Consider the following 19,215-nt stretch of genomic DNA (forward strand, 5'->3'; position numbering starts at 1 on the left):
TGAGGTGAAGAACGGAATCAAAGAACCAGTTAGGGATCAATCTCGACCTGGTCTACAAATGTGTGCCCCTCATATGCCACCTGTGGAGATAATGTGGCTACTATGGTCAGCTCAGTAGGAAATGATGGATGTACAGGGTATAGAGGCTCCTGAGTACCATCAGCCAATGGAGAAATGTGGGGGCATCAACTGGCAGGAACTATGGCCGAAAAAGAAATGTTAATCTCCTGGCTGTCAATGGTAGTGTGCAATAAAAATCTATCATCTTCATCCATCCGGAGGTGCTGGTAGAAGAGAGCAAGCAACAGGGGGTAGACGACTGTGTCTGCTGGAGTCATAATAGCAGCAATGCCTCGCCTCACGAGCTCCTCATAGGACCACCTAGTCTAGTCCAGTGTAGCGAATGCTTTATATGAAATATGTACTCGGTCTCCCGTGTCTTACTGGTGTAAGACTCAGTAGGGACCTCTCGAATAATGGCCTGCTAAGCATCCATGGCGGAAGTGTCAGACTGTACTGATGCTATAAAAGAAGAAGATGAAGGCTCTGCAACTAGAGGTGAAGGCTGTGGAACTGTATGGACTCACTTCCTAGCAAGACTCTTTCTTCGATGATGCATCTGTAAAAATGTAAGTATAAATCAGTGCACAGGAATAGGATAAGGTAAACAACTGATAAAGAAACACAAAGCATGTCTGAATCAGATAAGAACAAAGGATATACATGGAAGATCATGCTTGTGCAAGAAATGAATAAGAAAGCTTCAGAATTATTATTCTACATGCCTCAGTTAACAAAACAGATCAAATATACAATGATGGCATAGATGGCAGAAAAGTCACATATTGTGACAGCCCAAGTTTTTCAACCCGGTGCGTCAGTGATGAACCGAAAGTTGACCCGATAAAGGATCCAAAATGCGGAAGCGAAACCAAAAACAAGACCTATAGAGATATCAATCAACCCTAAGACACCCAAATCACTTTCCATGAAGTCATGAAACTCAAAGAAATAACCAGAAGCAGAACTAGAGTAAAAGGTTAAATGATACCCTATGGCACCAATGACGACCAAAGGAATGAGATCTAGTTCAAACTAGACTACGTACACTATTAAATGGCTTAAACGAGATCGATAAGGTTATGTTGGAACAAACAAATAAAGCCAACCAACCAAAACAACTAACCAAGCAAAACCCACAAAATAGCTCCATTTCAGTCGACCGAAATGGAGTTTGGGTCTGCCAAAATGGACCAGGAAGAGAGGAGAAATGAGCCTTCATTTCGGTCGACTGTAATGACAAACTAGTTGACCGGTTTATGGCTCAAAGTGAAAAATGGCTACTGGAATTGGACTCTTATTGTTCAATTGAAATTCAAAAGCCATCGGTCGACCGAAACAAGCCACTAGTTAATCGAAACAGGCTGAAATGCAAAGAATGAACCTGTTATGCACCAAAACTAAAAAGAAGTCCCTAAAGCTCAATTGGATCCCCCATTGCATGATCAAATTGAATTGTATGCAAGTGTGTGATGATGTGAACATACACGCAAGTGTAAAATAACATTTTAAACATGCTTAAAAGGCCTATGGCCTTATTACAATTCATTTACAACATTTAACATGTCAAACCTCCAAGTTAGATAAATTACATTTCATAGGCAAAACTTAAACATGCTAACACTTGCATGTGAACAAGAATGCTTCTAAAGAAACTTCAATTATGCAAATCACCAAAGCAAGTGCAAATCTCCAATCTTGTATCCTGTACCTGAAATATGCCCCAGTAACTTTGGGGTGAGTAACATAAAGCTACTTGTAGGAAATGAGCACGCATCGACCTAACTTTTTACATGTTTGCATGATTTAAACATAGTGGTTCATTCCACCTAGCGTCTATGTCAAAGGTGAGACTCAAGGAGCATCCTAAGCTGCCTAAGATCATTTCTAGCATAAAACACATCATTCAAGCAATTCCAACAACATAGGAGCATGCTATACAAAGTGACAAAATATAGATTCTCAAAGTCATTAACTTGAAATCTAATATACAAAAATGACAAAAGTGGGCCATGCCACCTAACATCTATGTTCCAAATGAATCTATAGGATCATTCCTAAGCTACATTTGAACAACAAGACGTAAATCACAATATCTATGCAATTCAACCAACATAGATGCATGCTATACAAAGCAATTAGATAAAGATTCTCAAAGTTATCAACTTAAAATCTAAATTACAAAATCAACTAAATATAACAATTTAGTATAATTAGAATTTCTAATACCACACATCAAGACATAGATTCTCTAGGTTATAAACTAGAAATCTAAAAGTACGATATCAATTAGTGGAACACTTAGACATCTAAGCTTGGAATTCTGCCGAGACCTCAACGGCTATTACGGGCACTAACCCGCAGGTAATACCACCCCTAGTGCACACTATCTCAACAGAGAGAACTCATACCTCCCGCACTAAAGCCAAACTATAGCCATGCTATAGTAACCATGTCCCAAGTGACTCCAAAATAAATAAGTTAACGACTTATATACGAATAATATATATACAGCACGAAACTACTTTCCATGCACAAGTAGGTTGAAACTACACAATACATGCTCTAAATCCACAACTACTATAGGATGACAATGTCGAATCTTCAGAGCGTAATTCGTTACGCGTTATAATAAGATCACATGACGAATCTTCAGTGTGCGATTCGTTACATGATATAACAATATAATTTAATATTGAAACATAATCGCATAAATCCGTTACAAGTCTAAAATCATGTTTCAAACATAATATCAATGTTAAACACATGATTTAATCAATAATGCAATAGAAAAGGAAATTAATTATGTAACCTAATTAATTTTTCTAAGTTTCATATCTCAATCAAAAGCTTACTTAGGTCATTAGATCAATAGGATGGAATTTAATTAAAACATGATAATTAAATCCCTAAATTCTAAAACAACATCAAATGGTTCCAAATTAATATATGCTAGTATACAAGTCCTAGTCCTCACAAATATCAAGTTAAAAACTTAATTAGGCCAATGGAACCATTAAATGGATTTTAATTAAAATCTCTAGATTTTTATACTTATCCAAATACTCTCAAATTAAAGTATGTTAATGAACATGCCAAGACTTAATTTCAAAGGATATTACAAGTTCATTTCATGCAAGGTATGACCATGGGAATTAATCTTTCACAAAAGAAAATATTAAATAAAAAGTTCAATTCTTATTCAAAAAATTTCAATTTAATATATGTTAACAAACATATCAAATCCAAACTTTCTAGCATGCAACAATTTAGTTCTAAGTTATACATCATCATGAGAATTAAATTCTAACCATAGGAATTAATTAAATTAAATTCTACGACTTAAACAAAAGCATGCATACAAGTTGTATAATTATGAAAAACACTCCATGCAACACATATAAAATCCTAAAACATCCCCTACCTCAATTTGAGATGAAAATCTCAAAAGCCACCAAAATGAAACGGCTCCGAATCCGACAATCTTCGGGGTTTTGTCGGGGACAACGCTGTGAACATTAAACTCCAAAAAGGACCTACCAAAATCCTAACTTGACCTCAAACCCGAACTCAAAATGTGGTCAAGAATGGGTTCTAATATGGGTGAAGGATGCGTAACGCCAAGACGAGCAATAAACACAAAGGCCCTACTATGTTTTGACAAAGGAATGAAGCTCAAAAGAGGAAAGAAAAGGTGGTAGCCTCCCTTGGGCTGCCATGGGAGCTACTGGTCATGCAAGGAGAGTAGGGAAGATGAAAAATGAAATATCTCATCCCCCTTTTATAGAAATCTCAAAAAGTGCCCCGAACGGGCCCCGTCGGGTCTGAAAAAGTGAAATTCGAGCAGATGCGCTCAAATGGCAAAACTCTATGAACAAAAAAGATTAAAAATGAAGAAATATATACAACAGAAGAAATGGCTTTAAAAATTGAGTCCCGAGCAAAAAGTTATACCCCAAATAAGTACGGCGACAACCGGGGCCAAAAACACTGAAACTGGAAAACAATGACCAGGAGGAAATTCTATGAGTACCCAACTCGACGAAAAGTGAAAATGAATCTCGTACAAGGATTCAGGCTCAAAACAGGGCATTTAGCAGTAACTTTCATTAATAGCATAATGGCCCCTCCAAAAAGTGAAAACTGCCCTAATGGCCCAGAATGAAAATATCTCCCAATAATATTTTCTTAAAAACCCCTAAAATAGAATATCTTCAAAAGATATTTACGAAAAACACCCCAGGAAAAGAAAAAAATTCTAAAAAACTATGCATCCGTACCCCTATGGACACCGGGAGCAACCAGAGTACTTTCTTACAAAAGTAAAGATACGTATTTTATGGAAACCACTTAGAATGAAGATACATGAAGTCAAAAACCAACTCCGAACACAAGAAGTGTGGTTTTGCAAACAAAGTGACAAATGGGAAAAGACAAAATAGGGAAAAAGACGAAATAGGGAAAATGACGAAAAGTGAATAATGTCGAAAAAACGAAAAATGTGGAAATGACTCGGCGCTCAAAGGAAGTTATCAATCCAAAGAAAAGAGTCTTAGAAATCACTCCAGAGCACTCGAGACGACACTAAGCGACGAGGAACTGAACTCAGAAAGGAAAAGATCAACGGGAAAAAAATATCCTTGAAAATCTGAGAAAAGGAAAGGAATGAAAATGACTGGGTCATTACAACCTTCCCACCTTAAAGGGATTTCGTCCCCGAAATCCAGTCCCAAACAAAACAAAAGGCGAAACCAGGATAACTACGGAGTACATCTCCGAGTACCCCACATAACACGCCACACCAACTACCTCAAAGCTAAAAGGAACACACAAACCAGTGTCATTTGCACCCACGTGCTCATGACAAGACAACCTTTCAAAGGAAATGTGACCACATAGCCAAACGACAAGTTAGAACTCACACATTGAACCCAAAGCCAGACAAAGGAACGGAAAACAACAACCATAACCATCCCTCCTGCTGAACCATCATACCAATTCAAAAACAACCACTAAAGGAACCCCAAGATAACCGCATATCAAATCGGGTACCGAACAAAGACGACATGGCATTACGAATCGTGACTAGAACCCCCCCACGGCGTACTCAAATGTGCGGTAGCAAAGACAGTACACAGCGCCCACCCACACATACTCGTCAGTAAGGTAGCATCGATGGCAACTAGCACTCGCCAACAACACACAACTTTGTACAGTAGAATGACAGTATAAGGCACTAGTTCATAACCTACCCCCACTAGGTCTACCCATGAAACCTCTCGATACAAATGACATCAAGGTCAAAAATAATAATTACCAAAAGCACCACGGAGGCCAGACATTTTGTGAGAGTTGAGATATAGTCCAAAGACGTCTGGCCGGACCATCCTGTCCAATCCTAAGCTCTCACAACAAAGCCATAGGTACTACTACGCTTAAGGCCTTAAATCCTCAATACAACAAAACTGACAACTCCACTGTTTCAAAATGCTACTACCAACAACATCAATCAAGAATCCAAAACCTGAAAGCAAATCAAAACTTCCAAAAATCAAAACGAACCTCACCACAAGACATTTTATCGAAAGTCCTACATTTCTCCCTAAAACAGATCAACCACAAGACCAATCACCATGATCAAACATCATATCCACATCCCTATCATGGATAACTAAATCCTTAAAATACAAGTCCACCAAGTGACACACACATCAAAATGCCAATAACCAAGGTCACAAAATGAATCTCTCAAAACTATGCTTGGCAACACCAAGCTAAATCAAAATCCCTCAATTTCAATCGAAGAACAATCACTGGAACTACGATTCCTCAAGACCAAGCCTAGTCATAACTAGGATGAGAAAACTCCATAAACAAGCCATATCCAACAGTAATCTCCCAAAACTCTTCTTAAGAGTCAACCATATTAAGGTCTCCAAACTGAAAAAAGTCTCTAAAAGACATCCTCAAAAGAGCATCGAGTTAACCTCATGAGTCAAACAGATCCTCAATGATATGGACACAAGTCCCCTAAAAATGATCTCACACTAATCCACTCACTCTGAACACCACAACCCATCAACAACCATGGCAAAAGTTCCCAAAGGAAGACACGAAGGAGGGTAACCACCAGTCCTAAGAAGGACAACACTAAGACTTCATCTTTGAAATGAAAGACAATAATGTCAAAGACTTCACCCCTTACATGGAAGTAAGTCGACCAAAATCAACCAAATCCTCACCAAGGGCTAAAGACAACAATGGTGATCCTCACAGACCAGCCAACCCCAAAGCTGTGCACAACGCAACGAAGAGAATAGACTCACTCCTTGTGAAGTCACTTACACGAACCAAGAAAAGAGGAGAAACCCTATTCCCCCCAAAAGTGTCAACACAACAAACAAGAAAATGGATCATTCTTCCCACCTTCAGGAAGTGGATAGCTTAAGACAAAACAAATGTGACAACTCCTCTACAAAGAATTTCACAATGAAACCATCGTGGAAACCCGCATGCACACTACGTGCGATCGAAGGAAACAAAAGAGAAAAACTAAACATGGAAGTCATTCATATAAGAAGGAATGCAACTACCAAATAAATCTACTCACATAGATAAAATCAAAGGTACATGCGGCATGTCTCCACGTAAGCACAAAATCATGTCACTAAAATACAGTAACAACATGGCATCTCTAAGCATATAAAGAAGGCATGCTAATGCCACATAATAAGAAGACAAATATGAACATACCTCCACTTACTCATGCATTGCAATAACATAAATCTTACTACTAACATGGTAGTAAACGAAACTACAAAAGATAAAAATGATGCAACAATGAACCTTATGGACATCATGTCCTAGAGTGTCAAGGTAAAAGGAAAGACCAATCCTAGCCATAAACTGACTCCAAAAACCAGTGCGACAACAACCTGTCTCAAAACATACGTGAGCCCTTACCACAATGGTAAGACTCTAACAATCCATCTCCGAATCTAAAGGTGACATTACAAGTGACACTAACAGTGCAATGTTCTCTCTACCCAAACATCAATCAATCGACTTGATCCTAAAAAGCGTCATCACGCAAGAAGAACTCAAAGAAAATGGCAACTATAGTTATACCAACAACAACCAAATCAATCACTACGACTGACCCCTAAAACAACCATCATCATCATTGATCAAAAGGACAATGCCTATCAAAACAAAACCAACATTGATCCCATCCGAATTTCACTTGTAGCTAGCCAGTGCGGTAGCATGACAGTGCCATGCACCCACCCACAAAAAATGGCAATCCCAAAGGGATCATCCCAAACAATCAAGGATCCTAAGAGGTCCATAACCGCAACATAGCCCAAAACCAACAAATCCAACACCACGGCAAAGCTAAATGACTCAACTCACGAGAGTCTAAACAAAAGGTGTCTCTCCCCCTATCTCAAAACCAAAGCTAGGTTGACAACAACTTACACTACCACGAAATTGTGACTACAATCACCATTAACCTCAACTCGTGCCTTAATAACCAATCTCGTGTCATGCCAAATATGCAACACAGTTATGCATATAAAAATCTAATCTAGCATACATCATATGTCATACTCTTTACATTAGAATAAAATCATGCTTAAACAAACAACATACCATATGTAACACATAAGCACATAAACATGTTATCAAATCAAAACATGTTATCATAAAGCAAATAAACACATAGAGCATAGCAACATAAGCATGATATGCACCCAAACCCCGTCATCCAAGGTATTCAAACCTAGGAGCTCTGATACCACTTGTGACGACCCAAGTTTTTCAACTCGGTGCATTAATGATGAACCGAAAGTTAACCCGATAAAGGATCCGAAATGCGGAAGCGAAACTAAAAACAAGACCTGTAGAGATATCAATCATCCCTAAGACACCTAAATGACTTTCCATGAAGTCATAAAACTCAAAGAAATAACCGGAAGCGAAACTAGAGTAAAAAGGTCAAATGATACCCTATGGCACCAATGACGACCAAAGGAATGAGATATAGTTCAAACTAGACTGCGTACACCATTAAATGGCTTAACTGAGATCGACAAGGTTATGTTGGAACAAACAAATAAAGCCAACCAGCCGAAACAACTGACCAAGCAAAACCCAAAAAACAGTTCCATTTCGGTCGACCGAAATGGACCAGGAAGAGAGGAAAAATGAGCCTTCATTTCGGTCGACCGAAATGACAAACTGGTCGACCGGTTTATGGCTCGAAGTGAAAAATGGCTACTGGAATTGGACTCTTACTGTTCAATTGCAATTCTACATGTTTGCATTATTTAAACATGTTCATTCCACCTAGCATCTATGTCAAAGGTCAGACTTAGGGACCATCCTAAGCTACCTAAGATCATTTCTAGCATAAAACACATCATTCATGCAATTCAAACAACATAGGAGCATGCTATACAAAGCGACAAAATATAAATTCTCAAAGTCATTAACTTGAAATCTAATATACAAAAACAACAAAAGTGGGTCATGCCACCTAACGTCTATATTCCAAATGAATCTATAGGATCATTCCTAAGCTACATTTGAATAATAAGATGCAAATCACAATATCTATGCAATTTAACCAACATAGATGCATGTTATACAAAGAAACTAGATATAGATTCTCAAAGTTATCGGCTTAAAATCTAAAATACGAAATCAACTAAATATAGCAATTTAGTATAATTAGAATTTCTAATACCACACATCAAGACATAGATTCTCTAGGTTATCAACTAAAAATCTAAAAGTAAGAAATCAATTAGTGGAACACTTAGACATCTAAGCTCAGAATTCTGCCGAGACCTCAACGGCTATTACGGGCACTAACCCGCTGGTAATACCACCCCCAGTGCACACTATCTTGACGGGAATAACTCATACCTCCCGCACTAGAGCCAAACTCTAGCCATGTTATAGTAACCATTTCGAAAGTGACTCTAAAATAAATAAGTTAACAACTTATATACGAATAATATATATACAGCACGAAACTACTTTCCATGCACAAGTAGGTTAAAACCATACAATACATGCTCTAAATCCACAACTACTATAGGATAACAATGTCGAATATTCAGAGCGCGATTCGTTACGCGCTATAATAACATCACATGACGAATCTTCAGTGTGCGATTCGTTACACACTATAACAATATAATTCAATATTGAAACATAATCGCATAAATCCATTACAAGTCTAAAATCATGCTTCAAACATAATATCAATGTTAAACACCTGATTTAATCAATAATGCAATAGAAACGAAAATTAATTATGTAACCTAATTAATTTCTCTAAGTTTCATATCTCAATCAAATTAACCTTAATTAACACATGTTAACAACATAACTTATTCATTACATGAATCAAATCAAAAGCTTACTTAGGTCATTGGATAAATAGGATGGAATTTAATTAAAACATGATAATTAAATCCCTAAATTCTAAAACAACATCAAATGGTCCCAAATTAATATATGCTAATATACAAGTCTTAGTCCTCACAAATATCAAGTTAAAAACTTAATTAGGCCAATGGAACCATTAAATGGATTTTAATTAATCATTAATCATTTTAATTAAAATCTCTAGATTTTTATACTTATCCAAATGCTCTCAAATTAAAGTATGTTAAGGAACATGCCAAGACTTAATTTAAAAGCATATTACAAGGTCATTTCATGAAAGGTATGACCATGGGAATTAATCTTTCACAAAAGAAAATATTAAACAAAAAGTGCAATTCTTATTCAAAAAATATCAATTTAATATATGTTAACAAATATATCAAATCTAAACTTTCTAGCATGCCACAATTTAATTCTAAGTTATACATCATCATGAGAATTAAATTCTAACCATAGAAATTAATTAAATTAAATTCTAGGACTTAAACAAAAGCATGCATACAAGTTGTATAATCATGAAAAACACTCCATACAACACATATAAAATCCTAAAACATCCCCTACCTCAATTTGAGATGAAAATCTCAGAAGCCACCAAAATGAAACGGCTCTGAATCCGACGATACTTCTGGGTTTTGTCGAGGACAACGCCGTAAACATTAAACTCCAAAGAGGACCTACCAAAATCGCAACTTGACCTCAAATCTGAACTCAAAATGTGGCCAAAAATGGGTTCTAATAAGGGTGAAATATGCATATCGCTAAGACGAGCAATAAACACAAAGGCCCTACTATGTTTTGACAAAGGAATGAAGCTCAAAAGAGGAAAGAGAAGGTGGCAGCCTCCCTTGGGCTTCAATGGGAGCTACTAGTCATGCAAGGAGAGTGGGGAAGATGAAAAATGAAATATCTCATCCCCCTTTTATAGAAATTTCAAAAAGTGCCCCGAACGGGCCCCGCTAGGTCCGAAAAAGTGAAATTCGAGTAGACGCGCTCAAATGGCAAAACTCTACGAACAAAAAAGATTAAAAATGAGAAAATATATACAACAAAAGAAACAACGTCAAAAACGGAGTCCCGAGTAAAAAGTTATGCCCCAAACAAGTTCATTGGCAACTGGGGCTAGAAACACTGAAACTGGAAAACAACGACCAGGAGGAAATTCTATGAGTACACGACTCAATGAAAAGTGGAAATGAATCCCATACGAGGATCCAGGCTCAAAACAAGGCATTTAGCAATAACTTTCATGAATTGCATAATGACCCCTCCAAAAAGTGAAAACTGCGCTAATGTCCAAAATGAAAATATCTTCCAAAAATATTTTCTTAAAAACTCCTGAAATAAAATATCTTCAAAAGATATTTATGAAAAACACCCCAGGAAAAGACAAAAATTCTTAAAAACTATGCATCCATGCCCCTATGGACACCGGGAGCAATAAGAGTACTTTCGTACAAAAGTAAAGATACGTATTTCATGGAAACCACTTAGAATGAAGATACATGAAGTCAAAAACCAACTCCAAACACAAGAAGTGTGATTTTGCAAACAAGGTGACAAATAGGGAAAAGACAAAATAGGGAAAAAGATGAAATAAGGAAAAGGACGAAAAGTAAATAGTGTCGAAAAAATGAAAAATGTGGAAATGATTTAGCCCTCAAATGAAGTTGTCAATCCAAAGAAAAGAGTCTCAAAAATCACTCCAGAGCACTCGAGACAACACTAAGCGATGAGGAACTGAACTCAGAAAGGAAAAGATCAACGGAAAAAAAATATCCGTGAAAATCTGAGAATGGGAAAGGAATGAAAATGACCGGGTTATTACACATATGAAACAGATGGTGCAGAAACATGATTAACAAATGGAGCATAGACTTTGATTTGCATAAATGATGCAACGTACATTCACAAACCTAAAACTCAAGTAGATGCTGAAATGATATGACAAGTAGACTCTAGGATGACATCATATCAATTCCTAGCAAGATTGTCTACAGGTGTAACAATAAAGATCAAAATAGAGCAACAGGATAGCATGGAGCATATAGGCATGCAAAATGTCAGCCTAGAACTCAAGAAATAGGCATGTCATGCAATAAAGACTAAGTGAAATGCACGGTTGTAATACACAGCAATCTAAGGCATGTTATGACAGGCAAGTTCAAGAAAGAATCCTGGACATGGTATGCAACTAGATGGCATATATCTGAATGATGCACAAATAAGAACAACTCCAGACAAAGAAATATCCTGTATAGCAATGCAGCAAAATCAACATCCTATGATCACTCATGGCTAGTGACCTCCTCTATCCTTAAATGAAGCAGAGAATGGTTAAATACTTAGAATATAATAAGCTTACCATCTGTAAGTCAAAATCTGGACCGGAAAGAATCTTTGGTCATCAAGAATGATCATAAGTGTATAAGACATCAAGACAATGGCATGTAATCAGATAAACAACAATATCAAGTAAACACAATCCTAACTTAGTTCACATTTTAGGTTAAAATCCCAACTAAGGCCAAAGAATAGAGACAACATTCAAATCATGCATTTGAAATTCCAAGAATCCATTTCACACCCCTAAACTTAATCAGAAATCAATTCCAAGAAGATGGCTCAAGGGATGCATAGAAAATGTTCAAAACAGTCAATGTGGTAAAAGTGGGCAAAATGGTGTATATACAAGCAACAAGTTGCAATTATTCCAAAGCGCACACAATTATTCCAAAGAAATCACATTTGATAAGTTTCAAAATCATTAAGTACTGGAAGATCAAAATCATGCAAAAGAAGTTCAAGAGATATCAAACTGGGCCCTAGGATGGCAAAAATCAAGAATTGGATCACAAACAAGTTCAAAGGCACTTAGAACATGCAAATGGATGCAAAGGAATCAAATGGAACAAGTGTCAACTCAGTCAGGTGCATTTGATCAACTTTGGAATTTCTCAACACTTTTAGGGAAATATTGGAATTTTTGAAAACTTTGTGGTCAAGACATTCAATTGCATTGTAGAAAAACTTCATGACAAGAATCATGCAATGAATGAACAACAGTAGAAGGAATCATGCAACTCAACTTCACATTTTTCAAATAAAGTTCAAAAATTTCTCTTTTTTTAAAAATAAAAATAATAATAATAATAAAATCATTTAAAACCCAACAAGTGTGATCACAAAGCATATTAACAATGAAAGCTCATTTTACCAAAATAATGCGCTCAATCCAATCAAAATTTTTGCAAAGAAATCCATTTGAAACATTTTACATGCATTAAGACAAGACTTTTCATTTTCAATTTCAAAAGCACAAATTCAAGTTAAGTCATGCTTGCAATCAATGTAGACAACTTAGAACAATATCCATACATTTCATATTCAAGACAAGTAAATGAGACAAGTTAGAACTATGATCACAACAATTCAAACTTTGCAATGCCATTTCGTGTTCAAAATCAACATCAACATCTGAACTTTGAAAACAAGTTAAAAATTTCTTTCTTTTTAATCCAAAATCAAGTTTTAAAATTCTTTTCAAATTCTAACTCATGTCCCAAAATCAAAACACATGCCTTTTTGAATTTTAAAATCAAAGTGTAAAAAAATTTCAAAAACCCGGCATGGTTTCCCTTTAAAAATTGACATCCCAAAATTTTTTAACACAACAATTTCAAGTAATCAAACAATTTCAACATCAATAAGGGACACCGCCCACAATCAATCCACAAATCCAATGAACTTTGCCCATTCTCTTTCTAAAAACTACACTAACTACATTCCATGTCATTCCGATTTCAATTACAAAGACCTATATTTCAAATCCAATTTCCATGTCACAAGTCAACATAGTAAGATTAAAAATCTAGTATCAACAAAATTCCACCATCAAATGAATTCAAAAAGACCATTTTCCATTCTCAATGTAATTCCAACAAATGGTCCAATATATTTTTTTAGCAACAATTTTCAACAAATATTTATGTTATTTTGATTTTTTTTTTTTTTTTTTTTGTTTTTGTTGTTTTCCAATTTTTTTATTTTGCTTTCAATTTTTATATACAAAATGATAACAAAAATATAAAACTAAGATGCAAAAATAAAAAGAAATCGTAAAATGATGCAAAAATGAAATTATAAAAATTGGAGACTCACCTGACAACTTAGAGAGAAGAGAAGAGTAGAGGAAGAAATCGGGAGCGAAAATGGAGGTTTTTCAACCTCGCCGGCATCGGAGAAGATGACCGAAAGCTCGGAAAATAATGCAGAAAGTCGCCGGCGGTTGGAACCAGATCTCCTTGGCCTAAATCAATCGGAGATGATAAATATAGAGTAAATAGAGTGAAATGGAAAGAGAGGAAGGGAAAAAAGCTTGGCCACGGCCAAAAGCTTCCTTGCCGCCTTCAATGGAGTCGGTGGTGATGGCTTGGGGTTCCTTTGGTTGCTGATGCGACTCTAGCGTGTGCACAAAATAATGCACAACACTTTGGTTTTGGAAATGGTATCAAGCAGGCATCATAGTTTACATTTATAGACCGCTAGACACTTATACTATGTAGTATGAAGTGAGAAGGGATCGTCCCAAGAAATTAAACACGTGTTGGAATTTAACTTGACTTTAATGCTAATTAGATTGAAATGGTAAGAAAGAGAGAGAGAGAGTTTGAGAGAAAAACAGTTTGGTGATATGATTAAGCTAGAGTTTAATTGAAAACATGGAAATGGAAATAACAATGTAAATAAATTTAGCTAATTAAACTAAGAATTAAAGAGATAGGAAGAAAGTCTTAGTGTCAGGATTCACCACTAAGCTTATGCAAATAACCATATGCTTTCAATTAATGGGGAATTTATTAGTGTAATCATAGATGTGGTCACATTATCATCACAAATCACAATTATAAGCATAGATTATCAACATCAAGAATGAATTGTCTACCTAATGATAATTAAACTAAAGTATAGAACCCATTCAAGACTATGTCATAACCCACCATACACATTCACAAAATGTATCCAATAAGAGCATACATCAATCAAGAGGATAATACTAATTGTAATTAGAAGCATGAATTAACATAATCAAGCACAAATTGCCTACTTAACTACAATTAACTAATGACAAGTAAGCTAATTTGTAGAACAACCCATCAAGATTAAGCCTTTATTCGTCAAATTAATTGACAATTGTATCGAATAAGTATCACGCTACGGCTATCACTAAACATAACTATAACAAGTATCTAGTGTAAAATATAATTCTAAGGTAATCACACATAGACATTTAAATTACACATAGAATTAATAAAAGAATTAATGTTTAATCATTTAATGAAGAATGAAATCCCTAATTAATCATATATAGACATATTATCCACTTGGAGATTTCAATGAAGAATTCATCAATACAAGCCCTAATTTGTCTAATCAAGCGTGTATACATAAATAAATCACAAGGCCATACATTTAATTACAACATAATAATTCCCCAAGAAAAGAAATACAAAGGTTTAGGTTACATGAACTTAGGGCTCATCCAAGCCCTAAGTGAAGAACTAGCTTATGGAGGAGATAATCATAGTGTTAACAAGCCCAATCCCCATCTTTGGCTCCTTCTTCTTATTCCTTAAATATTTCTTAAAATTCTAGTTTTTCTTCCTTTCGCTTTTTCCAGAGAGAACGACATATCTTATAGAAAAACTTCAAACTAAATAATCAAATAATAAAAATTAACTCCCCAACTAATGGGTCCTTATTTCCCTTAAGTATAAACTATACTGGAGGCCAATAGTTCACCAAATAAGCCCCAACAAGAAAATCCCGTAGCCAAGTAAATAATAAATCCCGCAATGCTGCCAGGGGCCTGGCGATCGATCCCCCAGCCTTGGGGATTAATCCCCAAGGGGTATTTTTTTGCACCTTGCTGCCAATAGTGGGGGATCGATCCCCCACTCTTTTTTAAGCCCCGTTTAACTCCATTTTGGCCCCGGACTAATCGGATTGCTTCTTGATCATTGGAAACATTATGAAAGGCCCAGAAAAAGGTAGAATTGATTGCTTTTGAAGGATAAGCGCACTATACGAACAATGGGCCGCAGTCTCTTTTTGCCATTTTCTAAGCTTTTTCCAATTGTTTTTGCTTAACCCCGAAAATTGCGGTAATGGACCAATTTAAACCCGTTTGAACTTTATTACCCTGAAATACACATAAACATAAATTAGGACTAAAACATGAAAGTAAGATAGATGTAAGGACTAAAATACCCTAGCTTAGGTGCTAAAATGTGCAACATTTAAGCACTTATCAGTTATTGCCGCTTGAAGAAAAAGAGAGGTGAGGTGGTCCGGTGATGGTGATGAGGTTGAGGAGAGAGGTTGAGATGGTGAGAGGTGGAGGTAGATTTGGGGAAAGAGAAAAGAGAAGAGAGGGTTAGGGTGAGGAAGAAGATGAATAAGAAGCAAAGAAACAAAAAAAAAAAAAAAAAAAAATAATAATAATAATAATAATAGGGGAGGAAGGGGGAAAAAAATAAAATTAAAAATAAAATTGGAAGCTGAACGGCAAAAGGGGATTTCCGAAAAATTCAAGTGACGCATTTTTGATCGATCGAAGAACTTTGATCAATCGAACCCTTAACTTCGATCAATCCAAAATGGATTTCGATGGATTCAACTTAACCTTGATCGATCAAAATGGAAACTAAAAAGTCCTCATCACAGGTGATTCGATCGATCGAAGTGGAACTTCAATCGATCGAAATGTCCCTGACAGTACTCAAAATGCAGAAAATGGCTCTCAAACTGGATTTTTCAATGCAACTCATATCTAGACAATGCAAGAACATGTAAAAACAGAAATGAGGGAGGACTAGGGTTGTCAAACCCTACGGAATGCACTAGTCTTTAACGTCTCTAGCAAGACGTTGGGCTCTTTCAGCCCGGATCAAATATTTTGTTGTGCATCCCCTCCTTGACGGGGTGAATGGACTTTTGAATCCCACCTGGTGGGTGGACTAGGTTTACCAATAATAATCAACCCTTACAATAGCACAAATCATTATAAAATAGGGTAAGTCGAACCACAAGGAATGTAAGTTTATGGCAACCAAGGTTTTAAAATCACTTTGTTTGATGAAAAAGGTGTAAGGTTTGGTTTTGTTTCTCACTTAGAAACTAGGAAATGATATTTGCATAAAACCATAAATGGAAGGAATTTAAGAGGAGAGGAACTTATGTAGAGAGGGATAGGGAAGTGAATCCACCACCAACCATATAAACATGCTAGCTTGTGATTAACTTAGGGAACAACTTATGTATATGACAATGATAAATAGTTATACACCATTGCTACATTATCTTCAAGAAATTCATAAAATCAAGAAGTAAGCATAATCTATCAAAGTTTTATATGCTTGAACTACCTAAACTAAGGTGTAGCTCTTGACATGTTCACTAAGCTAAAGGCTATCAAACTCCTCAATGAATATGGTAGTAGCATATGAAGTCAAAAACCAATAATAATCCATCAAAGGGAGGCCCTAAGCTATGGATTATCAAACTTCTCATACAACATACCCTTAAACACCATTTCATAATCTCATCTCCATTCTCACTATGAAGATGCAAGCCATATAATCATGAGAGAACATAATCTAAGACAAGATAATAGATTCAACATAATCATTTATAGAAATTAAGATCTATTACAACTTGTGTAAAGCTCTAGATTATGAAAATACCACATACATACTTCATTCCCCAAATTAAACAAAACTAAAGCATGTTGACAAAGAAGGGCTTCATCACCTCCCTAGAAAGGGAGTTAGTTACCTATAGAAGCAAGAGAGGAAGAGGTTGTGATGATCAGCCCTTCCATTTTTGCCCCTAACAGCCACATACAACCCAAGCTCTCAAGAACATAATATTTCTCTCTCTAGAAATCCTTACAATGTTGGTTTATATTAATATCATGCTTCAAGCCTTCTAATAAGCAAAGATATCCTCCCAATAAATCTTAATTTGTGGCTAAAAAACCCTGGAAAAGTGCAGACCTATCCCTTCAATCAAGGGGACAACATTGGGTAAAACATTGCAGCCCACGACCTACTGTCTGCAACTTGGTGGGCGCTCGTATCGAATGGCGGGCGCCCACAAGGTGTCAAGGCTGGCATCCACGTGCTGGCAATGGGGCATTTGGGGCTACTGTTGGTAACTGGTGGGCGCCCATAGTGTATGGTGAGGCCCCGCCAAATCTGAAACCTACTGCCCTTTGGCACACGCAGGAATTGGCTTGCATTGGCTAGTGCTTGCGAGTACCCGCCATGGTGTTCTCCTGTTTCAAAATTTCTTCTTGAATTGACCTTGGGCTTGTCCCGAGGACACTATCTTCCTTCTTAGCACTTTTTACAGAGAGTGCCATGAGTTCAATGGATCATTGGCTTGGCAAAACTGTAGATCCCTGGCCTGGCATGCTTTGATCTTTAAAAACTTACCAAAACATCATTTTTATTCCTTTTTAGGAAACAAACCTGAAAATAAATAAAAACATGCAAATGAAGATAACCTATACAACAGAACAAACTAATGGACTTAACTAATGCAAATAAAGGTGCTTGAATATGCAATATTCGGCGCTTATCACACCCCCAAACTTACATTTTGCTAGTCCCATAGCAAAACTAAAATGAAGTATGTAATGAAATGACAACAATTGGAATGCTACCCAAAAATATATCAACCATGCTGCAAGAAGATGCATAAAGCTCATTTACAATTTAGAACATAGAGAACATTAGAGATGGAATCATTATGAAGACTACCATGTGTATATGAAGCCTTGACATAACAAAATGGCTAAACATCTTTCGATTCTCATGTATCAACATCATAGTCTATATAAATACTTCAATTGTCATATCTATAATAGAAATCAACTTTAGCTTCATTAAAAGTGAACCGGATTCCCAATATGCAACTTTTACCTTCTTTTTCTCATTTCAAGAACACAAGTCTTCAAATCATTGAATGTCCCTTTTAAATGAGGTCTCTAAGGCATGATTTTATTCAAAATACAACTTCTTTATATATATATATATATATATATATATATATATATATATTATGGTCATGTAATATCAAAGTCCCTTAAGCTTTTCTAACTAACCCATGTAGCAAGTGTTAGGCCAGCAACTCCCAAACCAGATGACTTTAGGGTGCTAAGTGTAAGGACACTCCGAAGGCTTAATAACTCGAATTAGCAAGGCTACGAACTCAAACTAACCATATTTATTTATTTTTATTTTTGTGAATGACCGTGTAATGCCTAAGTCCCTTAAGCTTTCTAACTAACCCATGTAGCAAGTGTTAGGCCAACAATTCCCAAACCGGATGGCTTTAGGGTGCTAAGTTTAAGGACATTCCAATGGCTTAGTAACTCGAGTTAGCAAAGCTACAAACTTAAACTAGTCATTTTCCTTATGCAACTCTTTTTTTTTTTTTCTTTTTTTTTTTTTTTTTAATTCATGCCAAAGATATCCATTCATTAGGGTCATCAATTCAAATCAACTGAGTCATGGCCAAGGTAAATTGGGTTGCATGCCTCACAATTAAGTTTCCGGTGTGCATCTGTGAAGTGTGAAGCATAGAAGAGAACGAAATTCAACAAAAATCTAATTGAAGCATTTATACAAA

Source organism: Cornus florida, unplaced genomic scaffold (genome assembly GCF_030987335.1).
Source record: "Cornus florida cultivar Cherokee Brave unplaced genomic scaffold, ASM3098733v1 CherokeeBrave_3.0.0_Hap2_Chr04, whole genome shotgun sequence".
Lineage (NCBI taxonomy): Eukaryota > Viridiplantae > Streptophyta > Magnoliopsida > Cornales > Cornaceae > Cornus > Cornus florida.